At 45.7% G+C, this 21922-nt stretch overlaps 1 protein-coding gene and 1 long non-coding RNA gene across 7 annotated transcripts in view; both read right to left on the bottom strand.

Moving 5' to 3' along the window:
- Positions 1–21922, bottom strand: part of XKR6 (XK related 6) — a 266006-nt gene that overhangs the window by 205516 nt on the left and 38568 nt on the right. The gene's annotated exons all lie outside the window — the stretch shown is intronic.
- The window catches only part of LOC102455392 (uncharacterized), a 54543-nt gene continuing 33515 nt past the window's right edge, over positions 895–21922 (bottom strand). For all 6 annotated transcript variants that reach the window (XR_332174.4, XR_003089657.2, XR_003089651.2 and 3 more), the window contains 2 exons: positions 5284–5394; positions 895–2215 (listed from right to left, as the gene is read on the bottom strand). This is a non-coding gene — a long non-coding RNA (uncharacterized LOC102455392). The remainder of the gene's footprint in view (positions 2216–5283; positions 5395–21922) is intronic.

Below are 21922 nucleotides of genomic sequence, written 5' to 3'. Positions count from 1 at the left end.
GCTCAGTGGGGCAACACATGCATAGAAAATAACGCCCAAATGTATCTGCAGGACAGCCGCTTAATGACATAAGCTTGGCTAAAGGGCGTGAGTAGCCCTCACATCTTCGAAAGCCATAAACACTAAGACACACTTTATATTGATACCAGAAGGGTGGCTCAGAGCTGAAAGCAGAGTCTGAACATGGCATACAATTCCCATCTGGGAGCTAGATGACAGACTCGTCTCCTCAGGGAAGCTGCAGAAGCCCAGTGAAGCAGGGGTGGGGGAAACTTACTTTCAACCAGGGACCAATGACCCACAGGAAAATTAGTTGAGGCTGCACACAAGCAAAATCTGCTCCCAAGATGGGAAGCAATACAAAACAGACACCTCTGTCACTCACAGCGACCTGGGCATGCTCTACACTCCAGCCATGTGGCGGGATGAGGGGGGGGTATCCAGGTTTGCAGTCTCCCGGCCCATTGCCATGAGCTGGATCACATTAAGCTGGGGGCTAGATCCAGCCTGTGCGCTGAAGATTTCCCACTCCGACACCGGCCGTCAACGAAACCGGATTATGCAAAAGCCTCACACAGATACAATGTGGAAAAACTGCCCTGGCAGAATGGGAAAAGAGGATGGAGAAGCCTCTGGCACTAGGAAGGCAGGATAAGGGATGTGCTCAGTGTAGGGATGGGATCTGGAGTGGCCAGGTCATTTGCCTAAAGAGCTTGAGTCCTGTCCCCCACACCCACCCCGCCCCAAGCAGCTCCAGTGGCACCCTCCCCCACCCATCCTGGAAGTGACCAGACAAGCCAATATTTTCTCCTTCAGTCTGATGAAGCTTCTGGTGAGATTTCTGATTTTAGAAACCCACCGCAAATCTGCCTTCTGCTTTTAATTGAGCAGTGGTCTCTTTTCTAAGGCTCAGCAGTGACAGCCTGTCCCTTTGGGAATCTCACAGCAGTTTCTAGCCGGCTGAGCTATGTGGCAGGAGACCATAAGCATTCCTTCAAGACAGCTGCACAAAACTCACAAATATTAAAGCAGGCTTTACAGGCTCTTTAAAAAGAAAGCTGCTTTAAAAAAATAGTTCTATGGAGAGGGAGAGGTTACCAAGGCTGAGAGGATCACACCACTACAAATAAACGCACACTGGGCTTATCTGTTTTTCCCCTAATTTTTACCACCCAGGCCTCTCTCTCTTGTGCACAGTGCACAGGCAGGAGCCCTAAAATAAACCTTCCTGAAGTTCGTTTTCTCACCTAGTTCGCATAACTTCCACTTGCAACTACGTTCGTATTCAGCGTTACACCAGGAATACTCTGTACGTGGCAGTCACCCTGCGGCTGCGGCTATGGGTTTGTCTGCACTACAGTTACCAGTGTCGCAGGGCGTGCGGAGTGGGCTAGGAGAATTAAAGCATGGTGTGGGCTGCTGCTAGTGGCCAGAGTAGATAGCCAGAGGTCCAGGCAGGTTTTTGCTAATGTGGGTTCACCAATCGGGTACCGAAATTAGAGCTAGCCTGGGGATGTCTACACAAACGGTCATCGTGACCCATGAGCGCAGTGCAGAGATACCCTCCTGCCCCACAAAGTCAGCAGCAAAAGTCCCACAGGTCTGCCATCCAAAGTGTTTAATGACTCACTTTGCTATGGTGAGTGATTATGAAGCCCCCACACCCCTAACCTGGTCTGGGCTTGGACCCATAAGGACGGGAGCACGAGCTTCTTTTGTGTTTCATCCACGCGCCTCATACTGGAGCTCTCGCTGAACCCGGAGTTCACACTAAACCGGAGCAGGCCAGAGCGGACGCAACTTTCGGTTTCTGAGATGGGTAAGCCATGATCTGAGCCATTTAGGCATCTCTGGTTGGGGGTGGAACGTTAGCTGGAGGGGGCGGGAAGGAGGTTCCGTCTGGTCTGTATGGTGGTTGCACATCTCCTGGCAAACCTGATAGGACTCAAGTTTGCTCCTGGGTCCCTGACCATAAGAGTCCCCCTCTCCGTTATAAGTCAACATGGAAGCTCCCAGGTTCCCTCCCACCCCAGAGGTGGCTGCATTTGCGGTGCCTCTATATACACACTTCGAACACACATTGGGATCCTTGACATTGAAAGTCACTTTTATAAATATGAAAAAAAAACTGAACATTTTCTGTCGCCTAACAGTCAATACAATGTATTGATCCAAGTCCTTGACCATGCCATCACCAAATAAAAACCTTTCAGACCTAAAAAAAAGAAAAGAAAAAGATTAAATAAATAATGATACTTGACAAGCATTAACGAATGAATTCACCATCAATAAGTAAAAAATTAAATGTGTAAAATGATCAACATAAAGTGTCAAACCTACAGAAAAACAAAACCCTTCTCGCGATGAAGTTGGAAACAACCAAAATGCACCCTTTTGTCCCTGCTCCAGGACACACATACATGCCTCTACTGCAGCTGTGTACAATATGTCCTCTCCAAAACAGAACTTGTGAACTCCTGGCTTTCAAGAGATGTACTTGGGTTTTGGCATTACAGGTTGCACCTCTCTTATCTGAGACACTGTCGTTTGGCAACCGCTGTGGCCTGGCAGGACCGCGGATGCTGCTAGACCAGAGAACCCCAGCCGCAGAGGTTGAGAGCAGAGCCGGTCTGGTCAGCAGCAGCCTGCAAGGCCAGTGACCAGGGGACGGGGAACTCCGGGCTAAGCTGCTGCCCCACAAGTGGGCTGTGGGCAGCAAAGGCCTGCAGGTGGGTCAAGCCTCTGGATTCTCCAGGAGCTGCGGCCAGGAGGGAGCTCCAGGAGAGCCCGGATGCCTGAACTCCCTTGCTCCGGCAAATTCCCTTGTTCGGCACCACTCTGGTCCCAGGGGTGCCAGACCAGCGAAGTTCAACCTGTACATTTAGATTCATTTTTAAATGATTTTCTATAGAAAGTAAAAAAAAAAGACCATTATATGTACGTGTATGCTGCTGCAGACATGACATTTAGATATTTCAGCTGAGAGCTCAAGTTGTCAGCGCCACTAATAGCCAGATCCTCAGTTGGTGCAAATCAGCAGAGACTTTTCTTTGCTATTTGACTAGACCAACTCCAGTAGTAGAGGCCTGGTCCTGCTGGGATCCACTAAAATGAGGATCCTGGTGCCCACAGGACTCTGCACAGGTGCAAGGGCACAGACTAGCGATTCCCACAGCAGGATCAAGTGCCAAAGTCAAGTCACTTTTACTGCAGTTTTTCCACTGACTTCAGTGGGGGCCAGGACTTTGTTCCACCTGAAAGAGGAGGTAAGGAGTTATTTTGTAATGCTGCTGGACTTTACTGCTAAAGAAAAACCTCACTACCACAAAGGAAGTTCCTTGGCAGTATTTCCTTCAATTTTTCCCCACCTGCATGTGGAATAAATTTTATTGTATGCACCAACACACATGGGCGCAATGCTAATCAGCTGGGTGGCATTTGAATCTCTCCTGGGAGGCCACCAAAACATAAGCTTATAGGGAACACTTTTCCTGGGGGGTTGGGATTATTGAAAACAGCAATTTGAAAGCAGTTGCTGGTTACAACTATGTATAACTTATGGTTGCTTCACCAGCCAGCAATAAAATCATATGGTCTGCAGTGTCCCTGAGCTCGTTACATTCATGAGGACTTTTTGTAGTCAGGATGTAGTCCTTTCCATATGGAACCCAGGCCCCCAAAGATCCAACTTGTTGAGGGGTGTCTTTTCATTAAGGCTTTTAGGAAGAATAGCTTTGTTAAAATCCACCATGATAGCCATAGGGCTTTGTCAGCGATTCCGCGATGCTGGTAGATGGTTTTGATTAAAATAAATATTGATACATTTCTAACTGCTAAGCTTTTACAACGTAAGTGCAGGTATACAAGCTGCACTGGTATTGGTAGATGAAGTTACAGGTGGCTTTACTAAGGATGCGTCGGACAGGGTTACAACCATTGGCTTGGCTATACATTTTGAAGCAGGAGGTTATACAGGGTTCTGAGACTTGTAGCCATCAGTGAATTGTACTTTTCCTGTATGGCCTGTGGGGGAGATCTTCACAGGTACAAAGGAGAGTCGGGCGCCCAGCTCTCAAGGGCTGGGCATATGAACAGAGTGGCTAATTGCCCTATGTACATTTGAAAATCCACTCTCACGCAAGGCCTTGTCAACACTAGCTAGTTGTATCACTAACTACACCTGCATAGTAAAAGCAGTACAACTCCTAGTGTGGCGTTATACAGGAGGGAAAACGTTTTAAACCAGGCCAGGTTTACACTCAAGTTAGGTTGACCGCGCTACGTTACGTGAGTGTGAAAAATTCACCCTCTTGAATGTAGCAGTAGAAGAATTTTTCCATCAACCTAGCTACCAACACTTGGAGAGCTAGATTACCTATGGCAACTGGAGAACTCACTGCTGGTACTGAGTGCATAGAGTACTGCTGTTGTACTACTATGGTGTGTTAAGCACACCCCCCCAGTGGAGCTATTTCTGTATGAGCCTGAGAATAGCTACACTTGGGAAAGGCACCTTTATATCATGTAACCTTGTCCATGTTAGGTGTGGTACCAAACAGCTCTATTGGTACGAGATTTCTCCCATCCCCAACCCAAACCGACAGTTGCGCTCATACTACTTTTGAATGCAGATGCCTTATTCCAAAAACATGGTTAGCCGTAGCAAAGTCACAAAACATTTTAGAACATAAATTCCTTGTAAAATAGTCAGATAAAAGCTTAGCATGTCATCATGCATGAATTCTTATTTTTACAGGAATTTTTATCAACTCTGAATTATAATCATTCACTACTATATATTGCGGTCTTCTAGACTTGTAAAACCATTTGACTTCGGAGGATAGCATATCAAATGCTATGAAATAATGCAGGATGTACGCTCACTGATCTGTTTAAAAGAATGTTTCGTTTAATTATTAAGCTTGTCCTAACTTTGTACCTAGGTATATTTGTGTTTAAGTGTTTCCCTAAATATAGGTTTAAATCTGCTAGTATTTACAAGCCAAACTGAGTCTACTGGATGAAATGTGTGTCTAAAACAGAGTAATCTTAAGTGAGTTGTTCTGTCTGGTAAAATGCTGCATTACCTTCCCACCTGTTCCAACAACAATTGCTACTGGGGAAAATACAGAATGAAGAATTATGGGAATGTAAAATGCTGTATTCACAAAACTACAAGCTATATGGTAATAAGGAACAGTCCTCTAATGAAGAAGGAATTGGGGTGTGAAGATATAGCAATGAAAAAAAAGAAGAAAAAGCCCTATTTATTTTTTCCATTACCATTTTGTTTGAAGTTGTTCAGGGCGATGATCTCAGAAACTTCTAGCAGGAAATCAGATGATCTCAAAATAACCTCAATTCAGTCTTAATGCTTCGTGTCTTTCACTTAAGCTAAAATAAAAGGTACACATGAATGATTATGAAATGATAAAACAAACATGAAATTGAAAATAATGGGTTACTGTACCTCGCAGCTGTACTAATGCACTTTGTACATGAAGCGTTGAAACCATTTCTACCCAGGAGGAGGGACAAAAATGTATATACATTTACAGTACATACATTTGAACAATCTGTGCAAGTTTATCAAAAAATACTATTACAAAATGGAAATAATGTAGGTTTTGGCCCAATATTTCCATTACATGTACTAACGTCTGAGGACAACAATGAAATTTGGCATAAAGGGAAAAATGTTTGACATGGATATATGAACGTTTTAGGTTATGAGGCATTTTATCGGTTATGTTGTACCACACTGACTACAAACAACATCTGATGGGAAACAGTGAGCTATTTAACAGACTTAATTCATCATGTGTGTGCATGCGCACACGCCCTTATGCCACCTTAAAATATTCAAACAGACGGTCTCAAAGCAGAGTCATCTTTACGGTCATTCTCCTTGATTTCATACAAAGACCCAGCTAATAATATATGTTTTCCTATCAGCATGAAGTCTGCATTTCAAATTTTCTGCATTGACACTACAAGAACTAATCCTATTATTTTCTTAACAGAGTTTGAATAGACATCTCCCACATACTCCTTCCTATTGTAAATTTAACCTACATGTTAATTCACTTATCCAGCTCTCAAAGCTGCTTTTCCTTCCAACTGGGATTTAATGGAACAAAATCCTCTCTTTTCTAGTTTGATATCAGAGAGAAACAAGTCTTTCAAAATTAATGGAAGTTTGTAGACCTTTCAGTTCGTGAACAATCATCATTCCAACATGTTACGCAAAAATTCCAGCACCAACTTCAGGGCAGGGAATACAAACACATTATCTCCCCAGTTTATAACTGTCAGAAATTGAAGAGATTTACAGGACAATGATGAGAATGATATTTTGACCAAGCGAGTCATGTTTGACCAAAAGAAATAGCAATCACTTCTTGAGACCTTGGCTTCCTCTTCGATGAGCTATACAATTCAGAGGTTACTACCAGAAAAATGAAGTAGGCAAAAAACCAAAAAACAAAACAGAATTCTGTTGTTAATTGTGACGGACTTTGAAACAATTTTTGGCCACAAAGTGTTCAGCAATGCTCTCATTTCTATAGGCTTAAAAAAAAACTCGAGAATATTAAAATGTGCAATTCATTTTCTCCCTCTCTCTCTCAGCCTCTCAAAGGTGCAATAGCTGAGTGGACGGTCATCTGAAGAAGTAGGTTGTGCCCATGAAAACTCATGATACCAACTACATGTTTTGTTAGTCTTTAAGGTGTTACTAGACTATTTGTTGCTTTTTAAGTTTTTTCTGATAGTACTGTTACACGATCTACTACATATTGGATATTTACTAGCAAACAAAAGAATAGTAGGATTAAATTACAATTATGAAAATAAATCAACATTTCTTTTTGTGATACCTCACGCATAAGGTTGGGAGGGGGATTGTGGTTGTGGGTTTTTTTGGGGGGGCTGCAGGGATTGTGATTATTTAACTACTTACTAATTCACAACATTCAGAGACATTCAGCAGGTCTGCCAGTCACTTGTGTGAAGTACACTTCTATTTGAAAATACAGATCAACCCTGCTGTAGGCACACAGCAGACGTTGAGAGTGATAAGAGGTAGATATCTGAAAAAAGGCCAGAAGTGGGCTTGCTCACACACTACACTGTACATTGATGTGCAATAATGAATACCTCCCACGAATGGCACACTCAAAGCATTAAGTGTGTGCTCAAAGCTCTCCGTGCAGAAGGAAAAGGAAAACAGTGACAACAACTTATACTAACGGAGGATATAGTCTATCAAAACCTCATTGACTTCTAGAGCTATGACAATGTATAGCAGCTGAGGATCTAATCCATTATATCTGCGAGACATGCTACAGACACATGCCAAATCATCGTTTACTCATTTTTCCAGCTTTTTTATGAATGCTGAGCAGCAACAGTCCCAGAGTAGGTCCTTAGAAGACACTACTATTTACTTCTCTCCATAGTGAAATCTATGAACAGGAAACAATAGACAGGAAGACCCAGCCAGATTTCACTGTGGGGTATGTTAAATAGGAGGCTCCCCCAAGGATCTGTACTGGGGTCATTGCTGTTCAACATTTATAAAATCTCTGGAAAAAAAATGGGTAAGAGGTGAGTTGGCAAAGTCTGCAGATGACAAAATTACTCAAGGTTTGACTTAACTAGGAAAAGTTGCAAAGGAATTTCATAAAAGTGGATAAGTGTGCAACAAAACGGCAGAAGACATTCGATGTTGGTAAATGCAAAATCACGCCCATTGGAAAAAACCCACAGTGCAACTATGTCTATAAAATGTTAAGTGGTAACAGCAAAGTTAGAAACAAAGAAAGAGCCTTTAGGCAGAATCATTGTGGATAGTGCTCTGAAATCATCGGCTCCACCTCCAGCGGCAGGCCAAAAAGCTAGCAATTTTAGTAACCACTAGGAAAACAATAGGTAAGACGACACAGTGTCCTAATGCCAACAGGGAAATCCATGGTATGCCCACACCTTGAATACTAAATGCTGCTCCAGGCTTCCACATCTCAAATATGATCCACTGGAATTAGAAAAAATACAGAAAAGGGCAACAAAAGTGATTAGGGGCATGGAACAGCTTCCACAAGAAAAAAAAAGGATTGGGCTTATTTGGATTAGAAGAAAAGATGATTAACGGGGGAATATAGAATCACAGAACACTAGAACTGGAAGGGACCTCGAGAGGTCATCGTGTCCAGTCCCCTGCCCTCATGGCAGGACCAAGCACCATCTGACCCTCCCTGACAGGTGTCTGTCTAATCTGCTCTTAAATATCTCCAGTGATGGAGATTCCACAACCTCCGCAGGCAACTTATTCCAGTGTTTCACCACCCTGACAGGTAGGAAGTTTTTCCTAATGTCCAACGTAAACCTCCCTTGCTGCAGTTTAAGCCCATTGCTATGAGACGAATGTCTATAAAATCATGAACAATAAGTTCTATTTATCCCTTCACATAACACCAGAATAAGACCCAATACAATTTACAGGCAACAAGTTTAAAATAAACACAAGGAAGTGCAATGCACAAATAACCTATGGAACTCATTGCCAAGGGATGCTGTGAAGTATAAATGGATTCAGACAGGAACTCAATACATTCATGTAGGATAGGCTATCAATGGCTATTGGCCAAGATTGTCAGGGATGCAACCACACTCAGAGAAGCTGAGACTAGATGACAGGATGGGGCACCCAATAAATTGCCCTGTTCACAGATCCTCTCTGAAATATTTGGCACCAGTCACTGTTGGAAGACAGGATACTGGGCTAGATGGACCATTAGTCTGACCCTGTATGGCCATTCTTGCATTGTGACTTTCAGTGGGACTTTCCCTTTGATGTCTTTGAAAATCCCCCTATCTAAGCAAATATTTTCTCCACTGACTGAGTGTGCATTCAGGAGTATATCACGTCCGTTATAACCTCTCCGGGTTGTTCTGACACGTTCTTGCAAGCCTCCGACTCCTTTCCCATTAAATACCTTTGGGAAATTCTACTATTTCAGATTTTTGTACCCATTGCACCTGCTTACAAAAACATTTATCCAGTGATTAGAAATTTTTTTCCAAGCAGTTCATTGACAACTTTTACTTTGTTCCCTCTTGTTCACAGACCTATCATCACACAGCTTCCCCACCCCTTTGCATGTCTCCACCATATTCCTTCCTACACCAATCTCTAGCTGATAAAAATTACAGCACTAGGAGTACTAGACAGTCTGTAGCTATGCAGTGGAGATGCAGCCCTGCTCCACATTTTTAATGTACCATTCCCACCATCTAAACCCCAAACATTCTTTTAACCCCAGATCTTACATGTATCTTAACCTATCATTTAACCCTAACAGCTGATTAATTTCTCACATCTGATGTCATTTTCAGCTAGATGCACAAGACACTTTAGGTCTTCCTTTCGTTGGCTCCAGCTGAGTCGTCTCATGTTTATCTTCAAATCTCAGATCTCTATTCCCTTAAGTCATTTTCATCCTTACATGTTGTACATTTGAGGCTGGCTTTTCTCTTTCCTTACTTTCAATCTTAATAAATGCTAGCGCACACACCTGCTTATTTATTTCTCTTCAGTCCTCAAGCTGAGTACATATATCTGTCTTTATTTCCACTTCATTTCTGAAGCTATCTATAACAAACCATACAACTCTGAATCTGTAGCAATCAGTCCCATCATTCCCTTATCTACACAATTTTCTAGGTCCTGTGCCAATAGAAAAATTAGTGTTTTTCTGTTAAGGTTTTTTCCTGTTTGTTTTCAAAATCTGAGAACTTGGAACTGCCCTCTGGTCAAATACTGGCCTCTTAGGTTGATTTTTTGGCTACTGAGTTAACTCCCATATTGAACAAAGCTTGATGTCTTTAAGAACTATCTTAAAACCCCTCATTTTGTGTTCTATTATTTCAGCATCAACAACTGCAACCATTCAAAAGTCATTATTAATCGGGGGCCCCAACCTTGAAAGAACCCATGATATTAGGGATATTAAATTTAGATTAGCTAATTGAATAGTCGATGTAATTTACATCGACTATTCGATTAGTTGATAAGGGCAGCTCCGCCTTTGAAGTGTAACAGACCTAGGGCTGTTGCTACACTTCAAAAGCAAAAACTCTGTGGGAAGCATGGGGGGGTCTGCTGGGGACTCAGTCCCCAGCAGACCCCGGGTTCCACACGGTGCTGCTGCTTTGAAATGCCACAGGAAGCCCAGTGTCAGGCTCCCTGTGGTGTTCCAAAGCAGCAGTGTCGCATGGAGCCCAGGGTACTCCCCAGTTGACCTCAGGCTCCATGCGGTGCTGCCACTTTGAAATGCCCTGGGCCACACGTGGTGTTTCAAAGCAGCAGCGTCGTGTGGAGCTCAGGGTCTGGTCCCGGGCTCCATGTGGCATTGCCTCTTTGAACCACCTCCTCCCCTCCCACTGCCTCTTTCTGATAGAGGCAGCATGGCGAGGAAGTGATTAGTCGACTACTGCGTCGACTATCCAATAAGCATTTGCTTATCGGCTAGTCAACTAGTCGTGACTGTCTTAAAAACCGAACTATTTTAAAAAATTATACATTTGGGGTTCTTTTAATTCAACTTCTTCCACAGAGGCAGCAGCGCAGGGCAGCATCAGCAGCACGGGGGGCAGGCAGAAGCCGGTTTTTAAACTGGCTCCCCTCGTGGACTGACTCCCACCTGCCACCCTGCAGGTGGGCCCAGTGGCAGGGGGAGGACAGGGGCCCCTGACAGCTCCCCATGGGCCTGGAGGGTGCCAAGGACAAGCTCCACTCATCTCCAGCTGCTGCCTGCCTCGTCCATAGCCGTCCAGCGCTGGGAGTTTCTCCCGCCTCGTCTGCCTGCGGGCTGGGGGCAAGGAAGGGTCCGGGGGGAAGGGGAGAGCGGCAGCGCCAGGTCCACGCATGGCTCCCCAGCAGCCTCTTCCCCGTCAGCCCGGCTCCTGGACACAAGAGCACCCCGGCCCGGATGCCTGGTGAGTCTGGCAGGGCAGGGCAGGGGCAGGTCCCCTGGTTTCCTGCTCCCACAGTGGGGCTTCCAGGGAGGGGGCTGGATTCTGCCCTGTCCAGCAGGGATGGCCCCAAGTAATGGCTCCTCCCTTTGCTGTGAGTCCGGGGCTGGGTTCCCCGCTCCTTGTGCGGCTCCCGCCCTGTAGTCCTGCTTCCCCAGAGCAGCTGCTGCCCCCCTTGGCTGGGGCTGGCCTTGGCCTTGCTCTTGCTCTAGTGGGAGGTGCAGGGGGAGGAAGAGAGACTCTCATGCCCATTGCATTACCTGGTGCCCAGGAGGCTGGGCAGAGCCTGAGACCTGCGCCCTTCGGCCTGGGCCAGACGTCAGGGCAACGGCCGGGGCTGTGCTGCTTCGGCCAGTTCTGAAAAGGTTCCCTACCAAGTGGTCTCTGGCTGCCTGGGGCTGGGAACTGGGTTTTGGGCCTGCAGCCTGAGAAACACTGCCGGGGGAAGGAGGAGGGGGAGAAGGAGCCAGCCTCTCCCCCCAGCCAGGCCAAAAGACTCCCCCAGGTGCCTCTGCTTCCCCAAGACCTAGGAGTTCACCCCTTGACTCCTGTGAGGCCAGGCGGGCCGCAGTGTGTGTGTGATCTTCTCCATTTGCACCGAACTGTAATGTCACCAATTTCTGTCCTGTGAGCCAGTGACCTCAAATTCTCAAACGGAGAGTATGGCCAGAGAAGGCAGCTCGTCTAACCACCAAAGTGCATGCAAAACAGAACAACCCCCCACCAAAACATTGCAGTCCTTTCCCCACACTTGCTTCCCTCCCAGTATTGCTGCTCCTTACTTTAGCATGCAGATCTCCAATTACTAGAACATCACCTCTGTTTGGAACTTTGTCCTTCCTATTCTGTAGCTAGCGGCTTTTGGACGTTTTTTCTTCTCTACTATGATTTGTTGGCGCGTAACGCTGAGGTAAATCACAGTTACACTCCTTTTTGAAAGCGGTGCCCAGGCTGCTGGCTGCTCTCCTTAATGGTACCAGGCTAGAAGCCAGGGCTCTTGAATTGCAGTCCAGTTCTTTATCCACCAGGCCACACTGCCCCCCAAAAGGCTGTACAAAATTCCTCTCGTTTCAGAGCCTTCCTTGGTCCCCCAGAAGAGCAACCCTCTTGCAGTCTGATAGCTTCTCACAGTGAGTTCTCGGGGGTGCACATCTCCTACAGCCTTTGGAACTTGGAGTCCAGAGAAATCAAGGCTGCGGCCCCAACCTACAACAGCTCACAGAATGGGGGGCAGCGTATGTTACACACAAAGCAACTCTCCGTGGCTGAACACTCCTAAGGCAGGTCAGTGCCTAATGAACACAACTCCATGCCCACTGAAGACAAGTGCCTTCTACTCCTACTCTGAGTTTAACAGTGAGGCACACCTACAGGCCACAACTTCAGCATCCGGACAAAGCAGAGAGGAGGGCTCTCTTTAAGAGGAGACTTGCCTCCCTTAAGCTGCTGTTGCCGTTTAAACAGATGAGGTAAGATCACAGGAGAAAATAAGCACCTAGAAGATTCTGTGCCAGACACATTAGGAATTCCTAGACAGACTGGAAGTGGTGCCCTGTTGGGATACCACACTTACCCAATCTTAGCACCATTTGTGAGAGCTATGCAAGAACATCTATTTCAATCCAAGACCTCCAACTCTTCCATGTTACATTTTATATCGACTTCTTATGCTTCCTTAGAAAAAAAACACTGTCCATCCACCACAGACTTTCCCTGCCCATCCCGGATATTCACTAGTCACCCCAAATTTCCTCCTTAAGAGGACCTTGTCTGAACAGAACAAAACTTCTATATTCCTCCAAAGAGCAATGGCTTACGTTACAATATTGGGTCCTATTTCTGCAGAATATTGACAACTCCAGCAAAGCAGATAGACTGTGTGTATGTAGGCCTAGGTGACTTGCATTCTTAAAGGTAAGCATGGGCGTAAGTGGTTTTTTTTTAGCAGGATCGGAATGCTCAGTACTTTACAAGTCTGAGTTCTTAGTTAGCACCCTCGGCCTCAAGACATAATTAGTGGATGCTGGGAATAGTAATTCCTTACCCACAACATCCCATTTCTTCTTCAAATACCAATAGCAAATCTTGCTACACAAATTCCACCCCATTAAGGCCAATATGAGGTCACAGATTAGTTTGATTGCAGTTTAAAGGATATGAAATAGTTTAAAATGAGTTCCAGGATCAACATTTTCCTGAGCTAGTTTTAGTGTCCTAGACATTTCATTATTTACTGACTGCATAGGATTAGCCACTGAATTCTGTTAGCTACTTAAAGATTCATAGGCTCTCCTTAGTAAATTTACCTAGTAAATATTCCAAAATCCCGTACTTTGTTTCCCAACAGCGCTCAACAGCCCCAATGGTCAGATTATTTTCTGCATTTTATCCTCACGTATTTTCTCCCCCCCTCCATCACAACATACTGACAGGCCCCATCCTCACAGCAGCCCCCCTTTCCAGTTGAAGAAACTTGGGCATTGCGGCCTCTAAAATATTTCAACACTTTGCAATAATCAGACGAGGTTCCATCTCTAATAGCTGATGCCATCTTCCCCGATTCGGTCTTTAAAAGGCTCAGGTTGACACCCTCCCCGGAGTCCAAGCAGGCATGTCCATGCTAGAGATGGCAGCATTCCATTAGGAGCTGGCCCTGCAGGTATTAGCCTAATACGACGAGATCAGGCCATTGGAAATGGGAGTGCCCAGACACTGAAAAGTTAATTGGCTCTCAAACAATTGCTGTAATAAGAAATCTCAGATTGTTCTGCATTCTGTAGTGACAAGCTTACGCTCAGGGGAGCTGGGAACAGAGTTGAAGTCACTCAGTCGCTTGCATTAAACATGACAACCCGTGAAAATAAGTCAACGTTGACATCTGCTGGTTGTTCACTAACTACTTACAAGCCGGCACTGCTCACTTCCCTCCCCTCCTCCAACTCCCTCTTTAAGATCCCACTTCTGCCACCACACCTCCAAGAAATCAGCCGACAAAGGCTAGGTTGAAGGGCAACTGGAAAACTCAACAGCATTTATGGAACTCACAAACTAACGCATCTCAAATGCATACAGGCATTCTAAATATTTGATTGTTTTCCCTTCCCAATGTTTCCCATCCCTTGTCATCCAGGTGCACATCCTTTAATCCAGGGAGTGTGTACTTTTGTGCAGCATCCTAAGCCCCAACCTTGACCAAAGCTTCTGAGTGCTGTAGTAATATAATTAAAGGTGGAGCGGTCAGCAAGACCTAGGGTTAATGTTACCCAACACTTGCCACGAGTAGCCCCTTATCTGACTGCTTATAACTGTGCCAAACTAGCCATTTGCATACATGCTCTCTGCTTCCAGGAGAACTTGTTTTTGAAATTTCAGCAAAAATGGTTTAGTCGCTTCCAGGAATTAGACTACGGAAAAACAGGTTGATTTGCTGATGCCAATACCCTCCCCTTACAGAGACCTTTTCTTTGAACAACTCTAGCACCTCCAGAATTTGGAGCTGGAACTTTAAATTTGGCAGGGCCTTAGTCTAAGGGGTATAGATATACCATATGCTGCCACCTATGGAAATCCACTACATTTGACGAGTTACAAGCCTCTGAAAATGGCCATTTGCACATGCTCAGTAGAGTGTTACACACGGAGCTAAAATCTCCAGCAATTCCATCTGCACCAAGCACCACAGAACTCACTGACGTATCCACTATGTGGATGATGTTCCCAGGCTCAGAGCTACGTACACTGATGCAGCAGCAGCTGTCAACACCCAACTTTGGCCTAGGGAAGAGGTTACACTTTCCCACGTACATACATTATATGCGGCATATGTATATGTATATGATTTCATTCCCATATACTAGTTACATATGCAGAGATATGCATTCCCATACACTAGTTAATGCCCAAACCAGGGCACCTATAGGACAGTTCTGCAATTCTTTACTAGAACCACAATGTAATTAAAAATCTCAATGTTATGTCCTTTTTAGGACAGATAATGTTACTCTATGCTCATACAGCACCTAGTACAATGGAGCCCAGAGATCAGTGGGTGTTTCTGTAAGTCAAAGACTATAATACAGCTTTCTGTGTGGCATCAAAAGGCGGAGGCAAGAAAACAGGGCCTCACCTTAGATTTACGTTTGTTAGGTATAAACTGTAGAAGAACACGAGAAAGCAGCAGGAAGAGGGAATTCTTGAAGCAGCAGCAGACTGGAGAACAAGAGGAGATGTGCAAACGAGGCTGATTTTTCTCTTAAACAGCAACCACGTCTAACACTGGACTGCTCGCTGGGGCTGAAGCAAAGCAGACAGATACAGCAAGAGAAAGCTGACTAGCAAGGAATCCCTTCAAAGAGTGGAAATGGCACAGTTCTTCAATGTGCTGATACTTTCCAACAGAGGCGAGCTACAGGGATTCTTAGCATGTCCATTATCAGGAAACCGCAAAGAAAGCAGGAAAAGCATCCTGCCGTCTGCAAACAAGCCTTGGCTCATGAGTGACAACACACTGCTTTAGTGTGGCAAATGAGTCCAAGAAGCGATACATATTTAAACAATATTTCATTGAATATTTTGAGGGTCGTCCCCCCCCCCCATTTAAGCTAAAATAAAGAAATACGAATTTGCTGTATAGCCAGATCAGATCTCACTGTTGTAAGCATCTGGTTTAAATTGCCTTGTCTACCTGGGACCGCATCGTTGAATCCTAATGATATAATCAGGCCATAGGTGTGGGTAAAATACAAAAGTTTCAATTTTACTCCGTGTCTGAGCCCGGTGCACCCTCAATGCACTGATCCTTCACTGGCATGCTTCCAGCATCAGCCAGATCAGATTTGGGGTTGCTCTAACTCATGCCACCAACATAAGGCTACATCTACACTGGCATGATCTTGTGCAAAAACTCTTCCAGAAGAGTGTCTACACTGGCATGTGCCTTTGTGCAAGAGATGTGCTTTTGCACAAGAGCATCCATGTCAGTGTAGATGCTCTCTTGCGCAAGAAAGCTCTGATGGCCATTTTAACCATAGGGATTTCTTGCGCAAGAAATTCATGTTGCCTGTCTACACTGGCCTCTTGTGCAAGAACAGTTGCGCAAGAGGGCTTAATCCTGAGCAGGAGCATCATAGTTCTTGCGCAAGAAGCACTGATTTCATACATTAGAACGTCAGTGTTCTTGCACAAGAACTCGTGGCCCATGTAGACAGACGGCAAGTTTTTGCGCAAAACCAGTAGCTTTTGCGCAAGATCGCACCAATGTAGACATAGCCCAAGGGTCTACTCTTTTGCATCTATGTCCAGCCTTCTCACTCCCCTGGTACATCCCCTACACAGCGTGAAGCAAAAGCAATTGGTACTAAGGATTTGAATAGGTAACCAGTTACCCAGTAAGCATTACCCTTAATGGCTGACAATTGACCTATGGCACAGAGGCTGCTGTAGCCCACCCACCCCATTTAATGAGTTAAACATTTGGTAGTCTCTGCTCTAGCACAGTGAAGGTATGCCCTTGTTCCTTTAGATAAAATTTTCTCTCCGGGTACTGCTCAGTGTGCTGTATGCCAGATCTCAACCCAAAGGTGCTGCACTTGTGTAGCAGTATCATATTTGCAAGATGCTCTGGATTCCAAAATTCCACATGTGCTAATATAGTCACATCATGCTTCAACCCACAAATTGTACCAGGAAAAAAAAAAAAAAAAAAAAATCTTGGCTGAAACTTTGTGCTGCCTAAGGAAAGTAGGTGGTATTACAGGCAGTCCCCGGGTTACGTACAAGATAGGGACTGTAGGTTTGTTCTTAAGTTGAATCTGTATGTAAGTCGGAACTGGCGACAGCCGCTGCTGAAACTGATCCGTTTCAACCGTGGCTGAATCTGGACGCCAGTTCTGACTTACATACTGTGGAAGAAAACATTGTCTTTACTCTGAGTTTGTAAGCAACAAGTAGCTAGAGGCAGTTTTATTACGAGCTGCAGCAAGGGAAAAACTGGTTCGGACAGGGGGGAGTCTCCCCCCTCATCGAGGCAGATCTTCGAATACAAGCAATTATGAAGCAGTTTATATACTGTCTATTAGCTATAATACCAACAACAATTAGTCTCCTTCCCATTACAAACACCAATGGCTAACAGTTATTTAGTTCCACCCAGATGCTCCTTATCTCAAGGTCCCTACCAGAGTCAGCATTCTATCCTTATCTCCCTATGGAGGCGAGAGGCGAAGGCAGCGTCTAATTACAGATCTCCCGTTGTCAGGCCACAGACTTAGCCTGACTCTTGCTCTCTTGTTAACAAGACCAAGATGGCTGCACACAAATTCCCTTATTCCTTTTTCCTGCCTCCACAATACAGATTCAACTTAAGAAACCCAGGCGTCCCCAAGTCAGCTGCTGCTGAAACTGACCAGCGGCTGATTCCAGGACGCCTGGGGCAGAGCAGCTGAGGTGCTGCCGGCTTGGTCCGGAGCGGCGCTGCGGGACCAACCCGACAGCCCCCAGCTGCTCTACCCCAGGGGTAGGCAAGAAAAGCCTGGTCTGCTGGGGGGGCACTAGCTGCACCCCCCCCAGCAGACCAGGGAGACGGGGGTGGCGGGACCGCCCAAGTCCTCCACGGCTTTGCTCCGTCTCCCTGGTCTGCTGACCTGGGAGACACGGAGCAAAGCCGCAGAGCACGCGGGCAGCGGGACAGTCCAGGCGCGCCGCGGCTGTCCCACTGCTGGCGTGCTCCGAGGCTTTGCTCCCCATCTCCCTGGTCTGCTGGTCAGACCAGGGAGACAGGAGCAAAGCCGCGGAGCATGCCCGCAGCAGGACAGCCCGGGCGCGCTTGGGCTGTCCCGCTGCGGGCATGCTCCGTGGCTTTGCTCCTGTTCGCCTGGTCTGCTGGGGGGGGGGGGGGTCCAGCGGCTTTGCTGGACCCCCCCAGCAGACCAGGGAGACCGGGAGAAGCTTTTCTCGCCCCGGAGGACATGGGTGGTGACCCGCCACCCGTGAGTTCCGGGGCGAGAAAAACCCCGTTCGTAAGTGCGGATCCGCCGTAAGTCGGAGCCGCGTAAGTCAGGGACTGCCTGTATAATCCATTTCAACAGATCTCAGGATTTAATACCTCATACACTGCGATGTACAGGCAGTAGGCACACGAGATAGGACAGTCTCTCTCACACCCCCACTCTTTCTGATGTGTGGGCAGACACCTGAGCTATGTCTACACTCATGGCTTCTTGTGCCAGAAATATGCAAATGAGGCTAAGCGTGGAATATTGCCGAGCCTCATTTGCATACCTAATGAGCTGCCATTTTTGCAGAAGAGGCTCTTGCACCAGAAGGAGCTATCTACACGGCCCCTTCTTGCGCAAGAAAAACCCTCTTGCGCAATGCCGTTATGCCAATTATTTTCAGGAATAACGGCATTGCGCAAAAGGGGCTTTCTTGCGCAAGAAGGGGCAGTGTAGACAGCTCCTTCTGGTGCAAGAGCCTCTTCTGCAAAAATGGCAGCTCATTAGGTATGCAAATGAGGCTCAGCAATATTCCACGCTTAGAAATATGCAATTGAGGCTGGCGCAAGTAGCCACGAGTATAGACATAGCCCTCAAGTTTTAGCATTTGTATTGCGAAATACAAAAATGTAAGTGTTCAAGACTAATACCGTGCATATTCTTGGTCACTTCATGCTTCTGCTTCATGAGCAGCAGGAAGGCAAATAAAGAAGAGAGGGTTACTCACTTCGTGCAGTAATGGAGATTCTTCGAGAGGGCTGTCCCTGTGGGTGTTCCACCTTAGGTCTTGCAGCGTGCAATGGTGCCGCTAGACCTAAGGTGGAGCACCCACAGGGACACGCCTCGAAGAAGAATCCCAGTGTTACTTTGACCCAGAACCTATGGGAAGCTGTCCCCCGTTCAGATCTTTGCAAAACCATTTATAAAGGCTGTTGTATTATTTAGCCTGCAGCAACTTTGAGAGCAACATGGTGCATCAGCGGGCTTGAATTTCTAAACTCCCTTTTAATAAGCCTTCTCCATTAATTGCAGGTTGTTCCAGATAATGCAGCACTTTTGCTCACTGCCATAAGCAAGTTATGAGCATAGTACATCTTTGAGCATATTATGTTAGCTACCTATAAAGCTTTAAGTAACACATTAGATATCGCTTAGATCTGCTTGTTTTTCAAGTGTGATAATTGTAGACACTACGTTACATAGATCTCAGCTTACTGTATCACCACCCACCTTTCAGGTATCAGCTATTAACACTTCCGATGGGGTAGGCAAACCTGCCATTGCTGCAGCAGGCCATAGGGTGCGGGACTCTTCCCATAAAACTTGTCTCAAGTTCCTCTGCTCACTCAAAAAATCCCTAATTTGGTTTCTGCCCCAGAATTCTTGTTTAGGAATTACTATTAGAGTCTCATTTTTGAACCCCTGCTATTCTCCTTCCCCGTCAAACTGCCACCGATTTGTTCTAGTGTTGGCGAACGTGGGTTTTGCTAATATTTGAGCATGTCTTTGTAAGTGCTGTTGTGCTGCCTTCTCAGAGCCTTTGCAGGAGGGGCAGACAGCACTTTAGAAATAAAAGCAGGATTTTTTTTTTCCAGTGAAGAGCCCTTTTCCCCTGCCTTCCAGCAACAGCAAGCCTCTCATTCATTTGGTTTTTAACATCATCCTCTTCCCTCTGTAGAGCTACAAAAGGCACCACCTGAAACCAGCTCTTAAACTGTCAGCACTTTTAAAGACTAAAACAGCAGCACACTGGCAGGAGTCAGATGAGGCATCTGCTCAGAGGCAAAGTCCTGGTACGATGCATTTATCTAAAACGGACCAAGTTTAGGAAACCAGACAATGGGCATCTTACTGTGTGGCAAAAGGGTAGAATTGCATGAACTCGGGAAAGAGCGCACCCTGCCTTACTGAACAGCTAACTGCAGGGGAGGCAGGTGGGTACTCCTGTGGTGAACAGTCGGGAGCAGGAAAAGAGCTGATTTTACATGCCACAAACTTGTGCGGGCCCCTGCCAGATTTAGGGCAAACCTCTGGCCCAACAGCAGCAGGCAGGCCTGCCAGCCCTGCAATCCAGTGCCAGCTGAAGCAATGAGAAACCCTTCTTGCAGCAGAATTCTAGCCCCTAAGGAAATCCTGACAGGACCTTAACTGTAACAGAGCTAGCAGGTGCTATAACAACTGGTTCCAAGTGTTAAAACGGTTTGAGGGTAGTGTGCTGGGATAGAGGATGTCAGAACAGCACAGGGTAATGATGCATAACTACAACAGAGCTGTAACATGTCAGGATGGTAAGCTAGCATGCAAAAGCATATGCTGCATTCATTTTGTTTGAGCTGGCAGGCCTGTGTGTTTACCATTTATATGTTACAGCAAAAGATTTTTTTTTAAACAGTTACTGGAAAGTGGTGATAAGTTCTGCAACCTTTACATTTCTAACTGCTCTCATGTATTTTACAGCCCTCCATATTAGCATCTGATAAAACACTAAACCTTACTTGGCTGCAGGGATGGTCTCATACGCATAATCCGCACTCAGGAAAAGCCAAAATATGTTAACCTATAAGGGGGCTACTAACTATCTTCGGTCTCTGCCTACAGCAGCATGCATATTAGTTGGTAAAATACTGAAGTCGGGGGGCCAGGCAGCTCTAAAACACTTAGCATTCTTTTCGCAAAAAAAAATGGAAAAATGTTTTATAACCTTTCACGGCTTTAAAGTCATCTGAAAATCACTCAGCAAAAATGACTTATGTCAATGTCAGTTTGGTTTTCATTTTTAAAAAAAGAGTCCGTGCCTGAGATGGTGTTTCCTGACCATAGTCCTCTGCATTGTCTTGAGTACAAGGATACTCATTAAGGATGTGAATGGTTAACCAGTTCACCGGTAAGCCGTCACCCTTAATGGGCAATGCTTCTTGGTTCTGGTGAACTGGTGGGAGCCGGAGAAGCTCCCTTCCTGCCATGGACAGGGCTGCTCTGGCCAGGCTGGAGCAGCGCCTGTCTGCTATGGGGGGCCGCTCCAGTCCACCCATCCCTCCTTTAATCAGTTAACTGGTTAAACAAAACGTTTAACCGATTAAATGGGATTTTACATCCCTAGCAGCCAGCCATCTACTTTGTGTAGCCTTAGAATTCCTTTACCACTTTCATGAGTCTGAATTTACCCACAGTGTTGAGCTCAAGGACTGTATTAAATAATATGTATTAGGAAAAAAGAGAAAGCCACATTAACATAAAATAAATGGCCTGAAATCAGAATTAGTCTTAAGTGAGGAGGGAAATGGGGGGGGGGCTTGAACTATTAGACTGACACTACATTGTACAAGAAACCTCCTCTGTCAAAGCTGAACCAGTGGAGCAGTGCTGGCATGCATACCAATGGTGTGATGGGTCTACATGAGCCATTCTGTTTCGGGGATGGGTCATCTGTAATTTTGCCAAGCATCCGAGTGCTGAGTGACATGTCAGCTGAACTGATCTCTAAACACATGCCACAGTTCCTGAAAGCAGGGGGATATTTCCACAGCAAAACAAGTAACTCAAGCCCTGTCTACACACTGAGCAAATAGGCACCAGTGAACTACACCAGTATAGATCCAGTAAAACCAATTCCCACTGTAGACACCGCACTGGCACTAAGCAAGGTTTACACCAGTCTATCTTCATTTGGTAATACACCAAAATAAACTGTGCCAATGCAGAATCTCCATTACAGGGGTGCAAAGTCCTGCCCCAAGTTAAAAATCATTTCAGACACAGTAAGTGAATAGCAGACAATAGGAAGCACGCATAGGGAAGACAGGTAGAGTAGGAGTAATACAAATATATAGTTGCACTGCCCTGTTCCGTGCATGACTTGCTGGTTCTAAATCAGTGAAAAGGGGTTGTTAGCTTGT

This window comes from Pelodiscus sinensis, chromosome 3 (assembly GCF_049634645.1).
Source record: "Pelodiscus sinensis isolate JC-2024 chromosome 3, ASM4963464v1, whole genome shotgun sequence".
Classification (NCBI taxonomy): domain Eukaryota; kingdom Metazoa; phylum Chordata; order Testudines; family Trionychidae; genus Pelodiscus; species Pelodiscus sinensis.
The sequence above is the reverse complement of the archived record's forward strand: the minus strand, read 5'-3'. Positions and strand labels throughout refer to the sequence as shown.